Genomic DNA, 13,279 nt, shown 5'->3' on the forward strand with positions numbered 1-13,279 from the left:
CGCGGCGGGCGGTAAGAGGCCGCGGCCCCGCATCCCGCGGCCGCGAGCCTGACTGCGGGCGGGTCGGAGCGGGGGTGGCGGAGACAAAAGGCAAAGTCGAGCGGGCCAACTTGCGCGCGGCGGAGATGAGGCCGGCCTGCGCCTGCTGCCCCGCGCCGTGACCTTTCACTCGCCGTGAGAGCGTGGCACCATCTTTAAGGAAAAGTTGGCCGGTCCTGCTCGTCTCCCGCGCACAAAGCCGCTGCAGCGGGGTGACCACGGGCGAGCACGCTCGACAGAGGAATGCCTGCGGACCCAAGTTTATTTCTTCACCGATGGCATTAAAGCGGCTGGGGACGGCGAGTTAGCGTTCTTTTGTTCGCGTGCTGGCCTTGCCTCTGCTTTCTGCGGGATAGTTTGCTTCCTGGTTGTTTTGCGGCGTAAACGCAGTGCCCCGGCGAGAGGGACCGCTGTCTTTCCCGAGCTGAGAAAGGCCGGCGAGGAGTCGGGGTCCGCAGAATGCACTAGTGTTGTGCTCGCAGGGCCGAAGTACGGGGCGGATTTTGGAACAGAGTGTAAGCTAGCAGTTTTCTTCCGAAATCAGCTGCGGGAACAGTTAGCTTTTGGGACTTGCAGACCTCAGAAAGTAAAAATGTAGTGAGAAGCTGACACATGTGTGGTGCATAGGCTCAGCAGTATGTTCTACCCCACAGAGTGTGTGGCCGTTGAATTTCTTTTCTTTTCTCTTGCCTTTTTGAGGGGTAGTCCTAGAAGTGAACGGCGAGTTTTCATATCTGATGCGAGGAGAATTTGTTGAGTACTTCAACAATGTTCAAGAACTGACTTGGGCACCAGGAACACAGGTGTCAAAGAGATAATCCTAAGTCATTTCCAGGCTTGTAAAGACGGCAATAAATCGTGATTCTCGTCATTTATCGAGCACTTGATGTGTTGTTCCAGGCATTGTTTAAGCTTTTCAGAGAAGTTACCTCATTCAGTACCTGTGCAGCGGGTACTGTTATTTCCTATTTAGCAGATGAGGAAAATAAGATTTGGTAGGGGCAAGTAGCTTTGCCTGGTCAATTATAGGCCTGGCCATTTTTCTTCCTTTCTTTTAAAATATTTATTTCTTTATTTGTGTAAATGAGTGCTCTTTTTGCATGTATGCCAGCATGACAGAACTGGGCATTAGATTCCATTATAGATTGTTGGGAGCCAGTATGTGGTTGCTGGGAATTGAACTCAGGACCAGTTCTCCTAACTGCTGAGCCATCTCTCCAGCCCCGCAGCCTGGCCGTCTTTCAATGTCAGGAACATAATTGGTGTTACGAATTGATGGAGAAAGCGGACTGTGGTAGTGCGTGGTTGTTATCCTAGCACCGCTTGGGAGACCGAGGAAGGAGGATTGCATGTTCAAAGCCAGCTTGGGCTGCATAGAGACTCCCTCCCCTCAAAGATGGAAGTGTCAGTGGTCTCCAGTATCTTTGATTTCGCAGGCAGCTTACGTAGGATGTGTGTTTGTTGAGCCTGTACCTGATCCCAGCCTTACTGTAGGACTTAGGTACATAATGTAGCATATAAACATGACAGTAGCTTTATCAAGTAGCTTCTCTGGTATCTTTTTTGCAGGTGAGGCAACAGGCACATAGCTCCAGCATTACAGAGGTTTGTGCTATACTCGAAGATACAGATGTGTGACTACAGAGGCCATGCTCCATACACATGTGTTAACACCTGTTTTTGGACTTGTGATTTTAAGTGTTTATCATGGAGGTACATGACAGGATGAGGGACCCTTGTCTGTAGTAGAGTACTGTTGGTCCTGTGGAACTGGGTAGGCCTGAGCTTATCCTCACCGAATCTTGAAATATTTACTAGTTAGGGTTCACTAAATGTGAGATGATTAACCCGTCAGAGCTGACACTTCTCTAAGTGTGTTTGTGTATTACTGAGGTAGCGGAGAGGTTTATTAATATATCCCCTATTCTCCATTTTGTAGATTGATGTGGGTTCCTCCACTTCTTGGGTTTGAATGTATGTCCTGGTCACAGGATCAGAGTGTGATACGTCCGCTTTTATCTTAGCAAAAATGTTACATTGCAGCTGAAGCGCCCTCCAAAACAAAATCTGTACTTAGTGGAGTGACTAACATGTATCTTCTTAATAAAATTATTGAATTTTATGTGTATGAATGTTTGCCTTTATGTATAATTTTTTTGTGTATGGATCTTTTACTTGCGCTTATGTTTGCATGTCTGGTGCCAGTGGAGGCAGTGGAGCCCCTAGAATTGGAGTTAGGGTGGTGTGAGCCATCAGGTAGATGATGGGAGTTGTACCCTCCTGGTCTTCTCAAACAGCAACAAGTGCTCTAACTGTAGAATCATCTCTTCAGTCCAGTCCCAATATCTACTTTTTGCCTGAGTGTTAGTATATAAGCCATCATGCCCACCTTTATCTTTACCCCCCCCCTTTTTTTGTTTGAGACAGGGTCTCTTTATCATGTATTTCTGGCTGACCTCTGACTTTCTATGCCCCTAATGTTGGCCTTGAACTTCTGATCCTTCTTGGGTCACAGGTGTGTATTACCATGCTTAGGTTTGTTTCTCTTCCCCTCTTCCCTAATCTTACATTTTAATAGGGTATGGATGTTCATGCCTGTGATTTTTGGCATGTGGAGTCTGGGCAGAAAGATCATAAATTAGGTTAGCCTTGGGTACAGTGTTAGGCTTTGTCTCAAAAAATCAAAACAGCCAGGTGTGGTGGGGCACACCTTTAATCCTGGCACTGGGGAGGTAGGCACATTTCTGAGTTCAAGACTAGCCTTGGTCTATAGAGGGAGTTCGAGGACAGCCAGTGCTACACAGAAAGACCCTGTCTTGAAAAACAAAACAAAACAAAAAAACTACCACCACCAAAAAACCACACCAATCTTCAAAACATTTTTTATTTTTATTTATAATAGTATATATATATGTGTAATATATATATATATATACACACATATATATATAGTTTAAAGAGTCAGGGCTAAGAGACTTTATTGGAAACTCTTTAGTCTTCCTCAGAGCAGCAGCAACTTTTAATTCTTTAGTGTTTACTTCATGTTTCTGAATATATGCTGCTGCTGCTGTTGTTTTTTCTCACCAGCTTTAGGGATTATCTGTGTGCTTCCAGTAACAAAGATGAGAAATTTAATTCTTTCACACTCTGGTTACCTGCTAGTTAGAATGGACATTTTCTGAAACTGCTGTCCAGCATTGTCTTTGGAGTTTGGCCTTCCTTGCTCTCGAGAGCTCTCTCTTCCTTGGGGTAGAATGTATTTTCTAGTAGCTACTTGAGTAAATGACGATGTGGCTGAGGATGTAGATGAATTGATAGAGTGCTAGGCTAGGTTACACTGGGTGTGGTAGTGCAGGCCTGCAATCTCAGCACTAGGTAGGTAGAGACAGGAAGATGGAAGTTTTAGGTCATCCTCAGCAATGTAGCAAGTTCAAGACAAGTGTAGGTTTCAGGGAACTCAGTCTCAAGAAAAAAAAGGGTCAGTGGTGTGAATCTTTTCTTTGTTTAAAAATGTAGATGTACTTTACTATACTTTACACTTAAGAAAAGTTTGGGTAAACATGGAATTCCTGCTTGGAAGTGAATTATAAAGGCTGTGTGTGTGTGTGGACATGGTATGCTGCCAGGGATTCTACCTAGGTATTTATTTATTTATTTTTTGTTTTTGTTTTTCGAGACAGGGTTTCTCTGTAGCTTTCCAGCCTGTTCTGGAACTAGCTCTTGTAGATTTATTTGCTTATTTATTATGTATACAGTGTTCTGCCTGCATATATCCCTGCATGCCAGAAGAGAGCACTAGGTTTCATTACAGATGATTGTGAGCCACCATGTAGATGCTGGGAATTGAACTCAGGACCTCTGGAAGAACAACCAGTGCTTTTAACCTCTGAGCTCTCTCCAGCCCCTCTACCTAGGATTTAAATGTGTGTTCAGGATCAGTGTGGTTCACAAGGCTTTTGTCTCAACAACTTGTCATGAATGCCAGGCAGGAACTTCACCACTGGGCTGTTGTTCAGCCTTCTGAAAGTCAGCAGCATTCTAGTGTTGCTGTTGAGAAAGACGTCCAGTTGGAACTCCCCACATGCCCATCCCCAGTGCTCTGCAGCCCAAACCTAGGATTACAGGCTCTCCTGATACCACGCAGTTTTTTCTACCATTCAACTGTAGATTCAGACTCCATTTGATTTTTAGTGTTTATTTCCCCCCCTTGAGACAGGGTTTCTAGCTGTTCTGGAACTCCCATTGTAGACCAGGCTAGCCTCAAACTTAGAGATTTGCCTGCTTCTGCCTCCTGAGTACTGGGATTAAAGACATGTTTCACCATGCCTGGCTTAAATTTTTTTTTTAATTCTTTACTTATTTTTTTTTGAGACAATGTAGCCCTTACCAGCCTTGAATTCATTATGTAGTTGAGTATAATTTCCAAGTACAAGGATCAAAGATGTTTGTCATTATTCTTGGCTCCAGTTTTAGTTCCTGAAACAATTTAAATTTTTTTAAAATTTTTTATTTTGTGTACATTGTTATTTTGCCTGAATGTATGTCTGTGTGTGTTGGATCCTGGAGTTATAGACAGTTGTGAGCTGCCATGCTGGTGCTGGGAATTGAACCCATGTCCTCTAGAAGAGCATTCCTTGCTCTTAGCCTCTGAGTCATCTCTCCAATTATATTTTATTTTTTAAAACAATCTTTTATTTTACATAGCAATCCCTCTCCCTTCCCTTCTCTCACTTCCCCTGAAATGACTATCACTGAGCTTTTTTTATTGTTAGAGAGGAGCAGGACTGGGAGTAGAACCCCAGACCTCAGACACACTAGGCAAACATGTTTTTTGAGACAGGGTTTCTCTACACAGTCACCTGGTTTAATTTATTCTGTAACTTAAAAAGATTGAGAGAAGCCGGGCGGTGGTGGCGCATGCCTTTAATCCTAGCACTCAGGAGGCAGAGGCAGGTGGATCTCTGTGAGTTTGAGGCCAGCCTGGTCTACAAGAGCTAGTTCCAGGACAGGCTCTAAAACTACAGAGAAACCCTGTCTTGAAACAACCCCCCCCCCAAAAAATTTATTTTTGCTTTAACACAGATGTGCTTCTCCCCTTTCAGTTACTACATAACTGGATGTAAAAGCCCAAATGCAGAAACTTTAAACTGATTATAACTTATTTTTATCTTTACTAATAATGATATGATGAATACTCTTAAAATTATTTTTTTATATTTATTTGTGTATGTATATGTTCTTGTATGCTTGTGAGTGTGTATGTGTATGAGAGAGATCAGGGGACAATTTGCAAAATTAATTTCAAATTTGGGTTATTAGTCCTGGTGGTGAGTACCTTTTCCTGCTGAGCTACCTCATTGGCCCTGTAGTGTGTGTGTGTGTGTGTGTGTGTGTGTGTGTGTGTGTGTATGTATTGGTTTTTCAAAACAGGATTTTTCTGTATAGCTCTGATTGTTCTGGAACTGACTATGTAGATCAAGCTTGCCTCAAACTCAAACCTGCCTTTGCCTCCTGAGTGCTGGATCGAAGGCATTCCCTGCCACCACCACCACAGACCGGCTGAAGGATTGTAAGTTTAAGGCTGCTCTGGCTTCTGAGTGAGCTTTAAGCCAGTCATTGCTTATCCGTGAAATCTCAAAATAAAAAGTGAAAAGAGAGAGAGGGATGGCTCAGTGGTTAAGAGCACTAGCTATTCCTCCAGAGGTTTACTTTCCAACACTTAATGGTGGTTCACAACTTTCTATAACTCCAGTCCCAGGGAATCTGATACCATCTTCTGTCCTCCATGGGCAGCAGGCATACACACGGTACACAGACATAACAAACAGGCAAAACACCCATACATATAATTAAATGAATAAATAAAGAAATAAAAAAGCAAGAGCCTTGGGAGAAGTTTAGTGAGTGTGTTTGCCTAGTGTTTACTTTTATTGTGGTGGCAGTAATTGTGTATGCCTATGTGCGGGGTGGGGATGGCGGGAGGATGTGACTGATATACGTGCCATGACGTGACTGGAGTTCAGAAGACAACTTAGTTCTGTTCTAGCATGTGTATCAGATTTACCATGGCTCATCTTTTTTGAAAGCAGGGTTTCAATGTGTCGTCCTGGGTTTGCTTTTGGCATAGTGCTCATAGGGGTACAATGCTTCATTCTGGGGAAGGCATGGTGGTTGGAGGGTGTGATGCCACTTGTTCACATCTCAGTAGATCAGGAAATCGACCAACTTTAAGGATTCTATTTTCTTATTTTGTTACCTGATCCTTTTAGGAACAGCTAATGTGGGTCTAGAGAGATGCCTCAATGGTTAAAAGCACTGACTACTACACATGCTAGAAATAACTAAGTTGTTGTCTGAACTCCATTCATGCGATGACATGTATGTGAACACTTAAGATTCAAGGGGCTGGGATTAAATGTTGTATACTACCAAACCTGGCCTCTTTTGTCATTCATTCATTTATTTCATTTCAGTTTTTGAGACAGGGTTTCTCTGTGTAGCCTTGGCTTTCCTGGAACTTGCTCTGTAGGTCAGGCTGACCTTGAATTCCTCCTGAGTGTTATGCCACCACTGTCTGGCTCCATTTTAAGTTGAAAACATTGCAAATTGAAAATTCATTTTAATACACCTGTCTTAGTGAACATCCTATTGTAAGCTACAGTATATTGTAGAATATGGGTCCTGGCCTTGCTTTGGTTGAACAGTATTATGAGAAAATTGACCTATCTGTGGCTACTATTGGAAAAAATAAAATTTTGAAGTATGGTTCTTATTGAATGCCTATTTCACCATTGTAAAGTTGTAAAATTACTTTTTGTGACACAGGATATTGCTTTGTAGTCTAGGCTGACCTGGTATTTGTTGTATTCATGCCTCTAAAAGTACTGGAAATTACCTCCCATGCCCAGGTCAAAGTTGAGAAATTTCAAGTTGAACCAGTGTAAGTTTGGGAACCATCTGTATAAAGAGGTTAAAGAGTAGTGTAAAGACCCACTACTGAGCACATATAGTCTAGTCTTTTTCTTCTTTCTCATGAAATAGCTCACTCCTACCCTTTTTTTGTGCTTGCCTGTCCTCAAGTGTGGTGTGTTTTTGGAAGTTTTTAAAAAATGTAATAGTTTTTAATTGTGCTCTGGTGCGCATGTATAGAGGTCAGAGAAAAGCTTGTGGGTCTATGGGTATTTAACTCACGCTGTTAGTCTTGGCAACTATCTGTACATACTGAGCCATCTTGCCAGCTTGTTCCTGGAGTTTTCTATAGGGTTCAGCTTCTAGTCTCCTATGACTCTAGAATGTGATTTGCTGGTTTGTATTCTCTTTTTTTAAGATTTATTTATTTATTATGTATACAGTGTTCTTTTTTCATTTTCTTTTTAAATATATTTATTTATTTATTATGTATACAATATTCTGTCTGTGTGTATGTCTGCAGGCCAGAAGAGGGCACAAGTTCTCATTACAGATGGTTGTGAGCCACCATGTGGTTGCTGGGAATTGAACTCAGGATCTTTGGAAGAGCAGGCAATGCCCTTAACTACTGAGCCAATTCTCCAGCCCTGTATACAGTGTTCTGACTGCATGTGTGCCTGCGTGCCAGAAGAGGGCATAGAAACAAACTATGAAGAGGTGAAAGTAAAAATTCAGTTCAGATTGACTTCATCAACTTGGATCAGACTTGGGGAGTCTGATGCTAGACAATTCATTGTTAGCATACTTAAAAGACTACAATTTGGGAAAAAGTTTCCGGCAACAGTCATTCCAATTGCAGATGTACACTAAAGCTTAAGGTGTCACTACTTAGAAACTCCTTTACAAAGTGCATGTTACCTTAAGAGGGTTGGTTCTGTAGCTAAAGGGACTAGAATCTAGTGGTCTCTGACTGAGATAGCATAGAGGATGGATTCTAGTGACCAAGAAACAAAGCTAAAAATAAAGGTCTATGGAGAAAGAGACTGGGATAAATAAACATTCTGGGGGTTTTGGTTGAGGTCTGCCTCCATAGATAGCAAAAAGGACACTAAGTTGTTAACAGTGTTCATTCTCAGCCTTCTGGGTGGAAAACAGGCAGTTCCTCCTTTTAGGAGAGTTCCCTGTGTGTTGCTTAACATTCCTGGTTCCTGAGTTCTTTGGGAGCAAGAACCTTTGTACTCCCAACACAGGAGGAGACAAACAACATCCATCCTTTTTCCTAAGGTCCCAGCGACAAACTGAGACATTATGCCATAGTTCACTCCGGGAGCCAATAAGTTTGTTGAGTTTCCTTGCAGATCATAGGTGAGGGATTACTTACAGGGGTATGGGTGCTCTTTCCTCTAAAGGCCATAACAGGAGAACCTCTACCCAGCAGGGATAAAGGATTTGAATAGTTGCTTAGATGGATACCTCTGCTTTAGTCTTCTCCCACATGTATGTAGTCTCACCCCTCCCCCAAGGCTCATGCGATTAAGGCAGAGTTGTGTGAGAATATGGTATACCTCTCTACCCAGTTTTTGGGGGTGTAAACCATCTACAAATGCAGTTGTGATGATCTTTTCAAGGGGCATAGCTGAATGCCCCAGGATGGTGATTGTTTGGCTCAGAAGACAGTCACTCATAACACAGGGTCTCATGTAACCCAGGATGGTCGGAAAGTCCATGTATATCTAAGTATGACCTTGAACTTCTGAGTACTTGGATCATATCATAGATGTACTCCACTAGGACAGGTTTTATGTGGTACTGGGCATCAGACCCAGGGACTGGTATATGGTATGCAAGCATTCTACCTAACTGAGCTCCATCTCTAGCCTAAGCATTTATTATTATTTTTTATAGATTGATTTATTGCTGGATAGTGGTGGCATACGCCTTTACCCCAGCACTCGGGAGGCAGAGACAGGCAGAAACTTGTGAGTTTCAGGCCAGCCAGAGTTATATAGAGAGACACAGATATAAACAGAGACACAGGTATTTTTGGATTTTCATTATGGAAGGTTTCTCAAATCTATTCAAATAGATAAAGTTTAAAATAGTTGAGTGTGGTTGGACATCTGTAATCCCAGGATCATAAATTAAGGCCAGGCTGGGGTACATAGGCAACTCCAGGTTTGCTTAAACCATACTGGGAGACAACTATTTTACAGAAACAGAAGCATCAAGTAGAGCGTCATTACTTGCTGCATTCCACCATCAACGTCCCCTTTTTTTTTCTTTTCAAGACAGGGTTTCTTAGTAGCTTTGGAGCCTGTCCTGGAACTGGTGCTTGTAGACCAGGCTGGTCTCGAACTCAAGAGATCCACCTGCCTCTGCCTCTCGAGTGCTGGGATTAAAGGCATGTGCCACCCCTGCCCGGCTTCAACAGTTGCCTTCTTATGCCTAGTCTTGCTTTACTTGAATTTTCATCATGGCCCATACCATTGGCAATTATTTTAAAGCAGTTCTCAGACATTTTTCATCTGTGAGCATTTTATTTCAGTTAATGAATGTCCTGTTAGAATTCAGATTTATTACTTCAGTTGCCTGAGCGGTATCATATCCCCTTGTGTTCTCAGCACTTGGGAGGCAGATGCAGGACAACCACAAATTCAGGCCTAATCCAGTCTACACAGCAAGTTCCAGGCTATACAGGGGTACATAGTGAGGCTGTCTCCAAAAGGCCCCCCTCCCGCAAGAATATAGTTGTTCATTGCTCTTGGTAGATGAATAGATTTCTCTTCCAGTGGGTCCCTCTACCCCTTTCTCCAAGTTTGACTTTTTATTTTTTGCTTTTTCAAGACAGTATTTTTTTTCTGTGTAGTAATGGACGTCCTGAACTTGCTCTGTAGACCAGGCTAACCTTGAATTCCTAGGAGGTTCTACTCTGGGCTTCAATGGTCTGCTCCTGTTTGTTTGTTTTGCTTTTTTTGAGGCAAGGTGTCACTGTAGATCAGACTGGCCTCTGACTTAGAGTTCTGCCTGTTTGTACCTCCCCAGTAATCCCATTATGGATTAATGGTGCATACCACCATCTCCTGCCTAATGCAGTCCTTTTTTTTTTTTAAATTAATTTTTACTTTCCTGAGTTTCTAACTCCATTAGTGTTTGTGGACCTTGCCCTCTCTAGTTTTCTCTCTCTCTCTCTCTCTCTCTCTCTCTCTCTCTCTCTCCCCCTCTCCCCCCGCCCCCTCTGTCTCGCAGATATCCACCTGCTTCTGCTCCTGAGTGTTAGGATCCAAGGCGTGTACCACCACCGTCCACTAACTTCCTTTTTCTTCGTGGTATTCTCATTGTTCAGGGAAACCAAGCTTGGTAAAACTGGTTGTTTCTTGGGTTCTGTGAATCTTTTATGCTTAGGTATTTGGCATCTGCTTGTTGACTGGAGCCTGTGTGCTAAAAGTTGACTGCTATTCTTATTTTGTAGTAGGTCTCATAATCTAATTTTGAGTTGCTAAAAAGACAAAGAGAAAGTTAGTTGTCTTTGTATCTTCTTGGTCTTTTCACCCCCCCCTTTTTTTTTTGGTTTTTCGAGACAGTTTTTCTGTAGCTTTGGAGCCTGTCCTAGAGCTAGCTCTTGTAGACCAGGCTGACCTCAAAATCACATTGATTCTCTTGCCTCTGCCTCCCCAGTACTGGGATTAAAGGTGTGTACGACCACCGTCCGGCTAACTTTAACTTCTTATTTTGAAAAATGTCACAATCTGTGCCCAAGTCAGGTCTGGTCACTCACTTTTAATAAGCCATTTAAAGGGAGTCAGATGAGCCAAAATAAAAATGAGCAGACCTGGGAGGTAATGACACACCCTTTAATTCCAGCACTTGGGAGGCTGAGGCAGTTGGATCTCTGAGTTCAAGGCCAGTCTGAGCTACCTAATTAGTTCCAGGACAGGCAGGACTGTACAGAGAAACCCTGCCTCGAAAAACAAACAAATGGAAAGAAGAAAAAGATTTATTCAGTGTGGTCATAGTGGGAAGAGGAACAAAGAGATTTAGTGAATTCCCCAGTTCTGTCTTTGGAGGTCCTGAAGTGAGATCAGAGTTCGTTTATCTGCCTGCCTGCCTGTCCGTCCGTCCGTCCGTCCGTCCATCCATCCATCCATCCATCTATCCATCCAACCAATCAGTTTTTTGAACAGGGTCGGTCTTTCTTTGTAGACCAGGTTGTTGTGGAACTCACCGAGATCCACCTGTCTGCCTCCCAAGTGTTGGAATTAAATGTATGTCCCTTTACCTCCCCACTTTAGCCTATTGTTTTTATGAAAATATTAGTTAGGTCATGGTAGGATGGGCCAGATAGAGAGTTCTACAAAACTGGTCAGACAAAGCAATCAGAGTGCACACTGAGACTTCAAGTCAGATGTGGGGTTGAATACTGTGACTGGGAAATAAAGTGGAGCGCTAGGAATGTAGCTGGCTGTAGAACACTTGCCTAACATATTAGTAAAAAAAAAAAACGATGACGTGCTAGTGCACGCGAACTGAGCACACAGGGTGGTTGGGCTCTGCTAGGTAGTAGGGTGCTTCCAAACTGGGGTTCTAAATCTTATAGTTCATACATGGCACTTTGGGGAACAGAGTTGGGTGTTAGAGACTGATTCCTTACTTACAGATCTATAATTCTGTGCTCTGGTGGCCGGGTATCACAAGTGGGAGACTCGGATATATTGAAACTTTTGGGCAAGAAGCAACTTTTGGGCCAGATGGATGAGATCTTTTCTCATCTATCTTTTCAAAACAGACAAGGGCTGGAGAGATGGCCCAACATTTAAGAAGTTTTGCATCGGTGATTCCTAGCACCCATATAGAGCTGTTCACAACTGTCTGTACTTACAGTTACAGGGGATCTGATACCCTTTCTGACCTCCAAGTCACCAGATATCCATGTGGTACACATCCATACATGCAGGCATGTAAATATAAAATAAAAACAACAATAAAAATAAAAGAACCAAAACTCAGGGATAGCAATAGATTTCCTCATTGTTCAGATGACCAGATATCATCACCTGTGTGTAACTCTTTGCTATCTCCATCCTTCCTTTCTTCTTTGCTTCCCTGCTTTTGCAGTTTTGGGGAATCCAACTCTGGACTCTGGGCATGCTAGGCAAATGCTGTACCGTTGAAACTACTCTGCACCCTTTCACTTTAAGACAGAGGCTGGCCACTGCTTTGTCCAGGTTGTCCTTGAACTCATCCTGTAGACCTGTCAGTTCTTGAACTTTTAACTCATTCTCTCTTAGTTTCTTGAATATCTGGCTTGTATTGCCTGTAAGCTTGTATTGCCTAGCCCAGCTTAAAATACTTTAATACTTTATGATCTATAAACCTAATTAAATATTCTATTGCCACAGTGTGACAATCATGAGAATGTGTGAATATAATGGAGTGTGTATGGGGAGTTTTTTATTTAGCTTGTGACCATGCAAACCGTGCACATAAGCAGAAAACCTGGAAGGAAATTAAAAAAGTTGAGTTAGGATGATGATACTTACTTTGAAATTTGCCATTTTATATTCATTTTTGTTGTTTTGCTTTTTGAGACAAGGTATTGAACTCATGAATTTGTGTAGGTTAGCCTTGAATTCTTGGTCCTCCTGTCTCCACCTCCCACATGCTACTTGCTTCATCACACCAGTCTTTGCTTTTGTTATTTTAATTAACTAATTAGGTATCATCAGTTAATTCCAAAAGCTCGGAGATGTGGAAGTTATTCACCTGAGTGGAATGGGCAGCTTTGTGTACTTTCATTTCAACAATGGTTTCAGGCCATATATTTTTCTAGAATATCAGAATCTCTAAATGAGAAATAATCCTAGCTGGATTTGGTAGTGCATGCCTTTAATCCCAGCACAGGGGAGGCAGAGGCAATCTGATCTCTGAGTTTTAGGCTGACCTAGTCTACAGAATGAGTTCTAGGAATACACAGAAAAGCAAGCAAGCAAACAAACAAAAGGAAAAAAAAATAATCCTTGTCACTTAAAATAGCTACTACTGTTGCTTGTAATACTTTGCATTGGGTTTTTTTTCTGCAAGTACTATGTAAAGTAGCAAAAGAAACTTGATGAGCCTTAACTGTGTACTTAATGTGGTTATATCTGGTAGGAGATAGCCTGGCAGACATCTAGGTGAAAATGTTTAGGTTGGTGTAGATCTACCTGGGTGTTTGTAAGAAAAAAAAATGAAGCCAAGTTGTGGCGGCGCCTGCCTTTAATCCCAGCACTCAGGAGGCAGAGGCAGGTGGATCTCTGTGAGTTCGAGGCCAGCCTGGTCTACAAGAGCTAGTTCC

At 42.5% G+C, this 13,279-nt stretch overlaps 1 protein-coding gene across 5 annotated transcripts in view; it reads left to right on the top strand.

Moving 5' to 3' along the window:
• Window positions 1-13,279, top strand: part of Ehmt1 (euchromatic histone lysine methyltransferase 1) — a 146,470-nt gene that overhangs the window by 280 nt on the left and 132,911 nt on the right. The window lies entirely within an intron of this gene.

This window comes from Myodes glareolus, chromosome 21 (genome assembly GCF_982192425.1).
Source record: "Myodes glareolus chromosome 21, mMyoGla1.1, whole genome shotgun sequence".
Classification (NCBI taxonomy): domain Eukaryota; kingdom Metazoa; phylum Chordata; class Mammalia; order Rodentia; family Cricetidae; genus Myodes; species Myodes glareolus.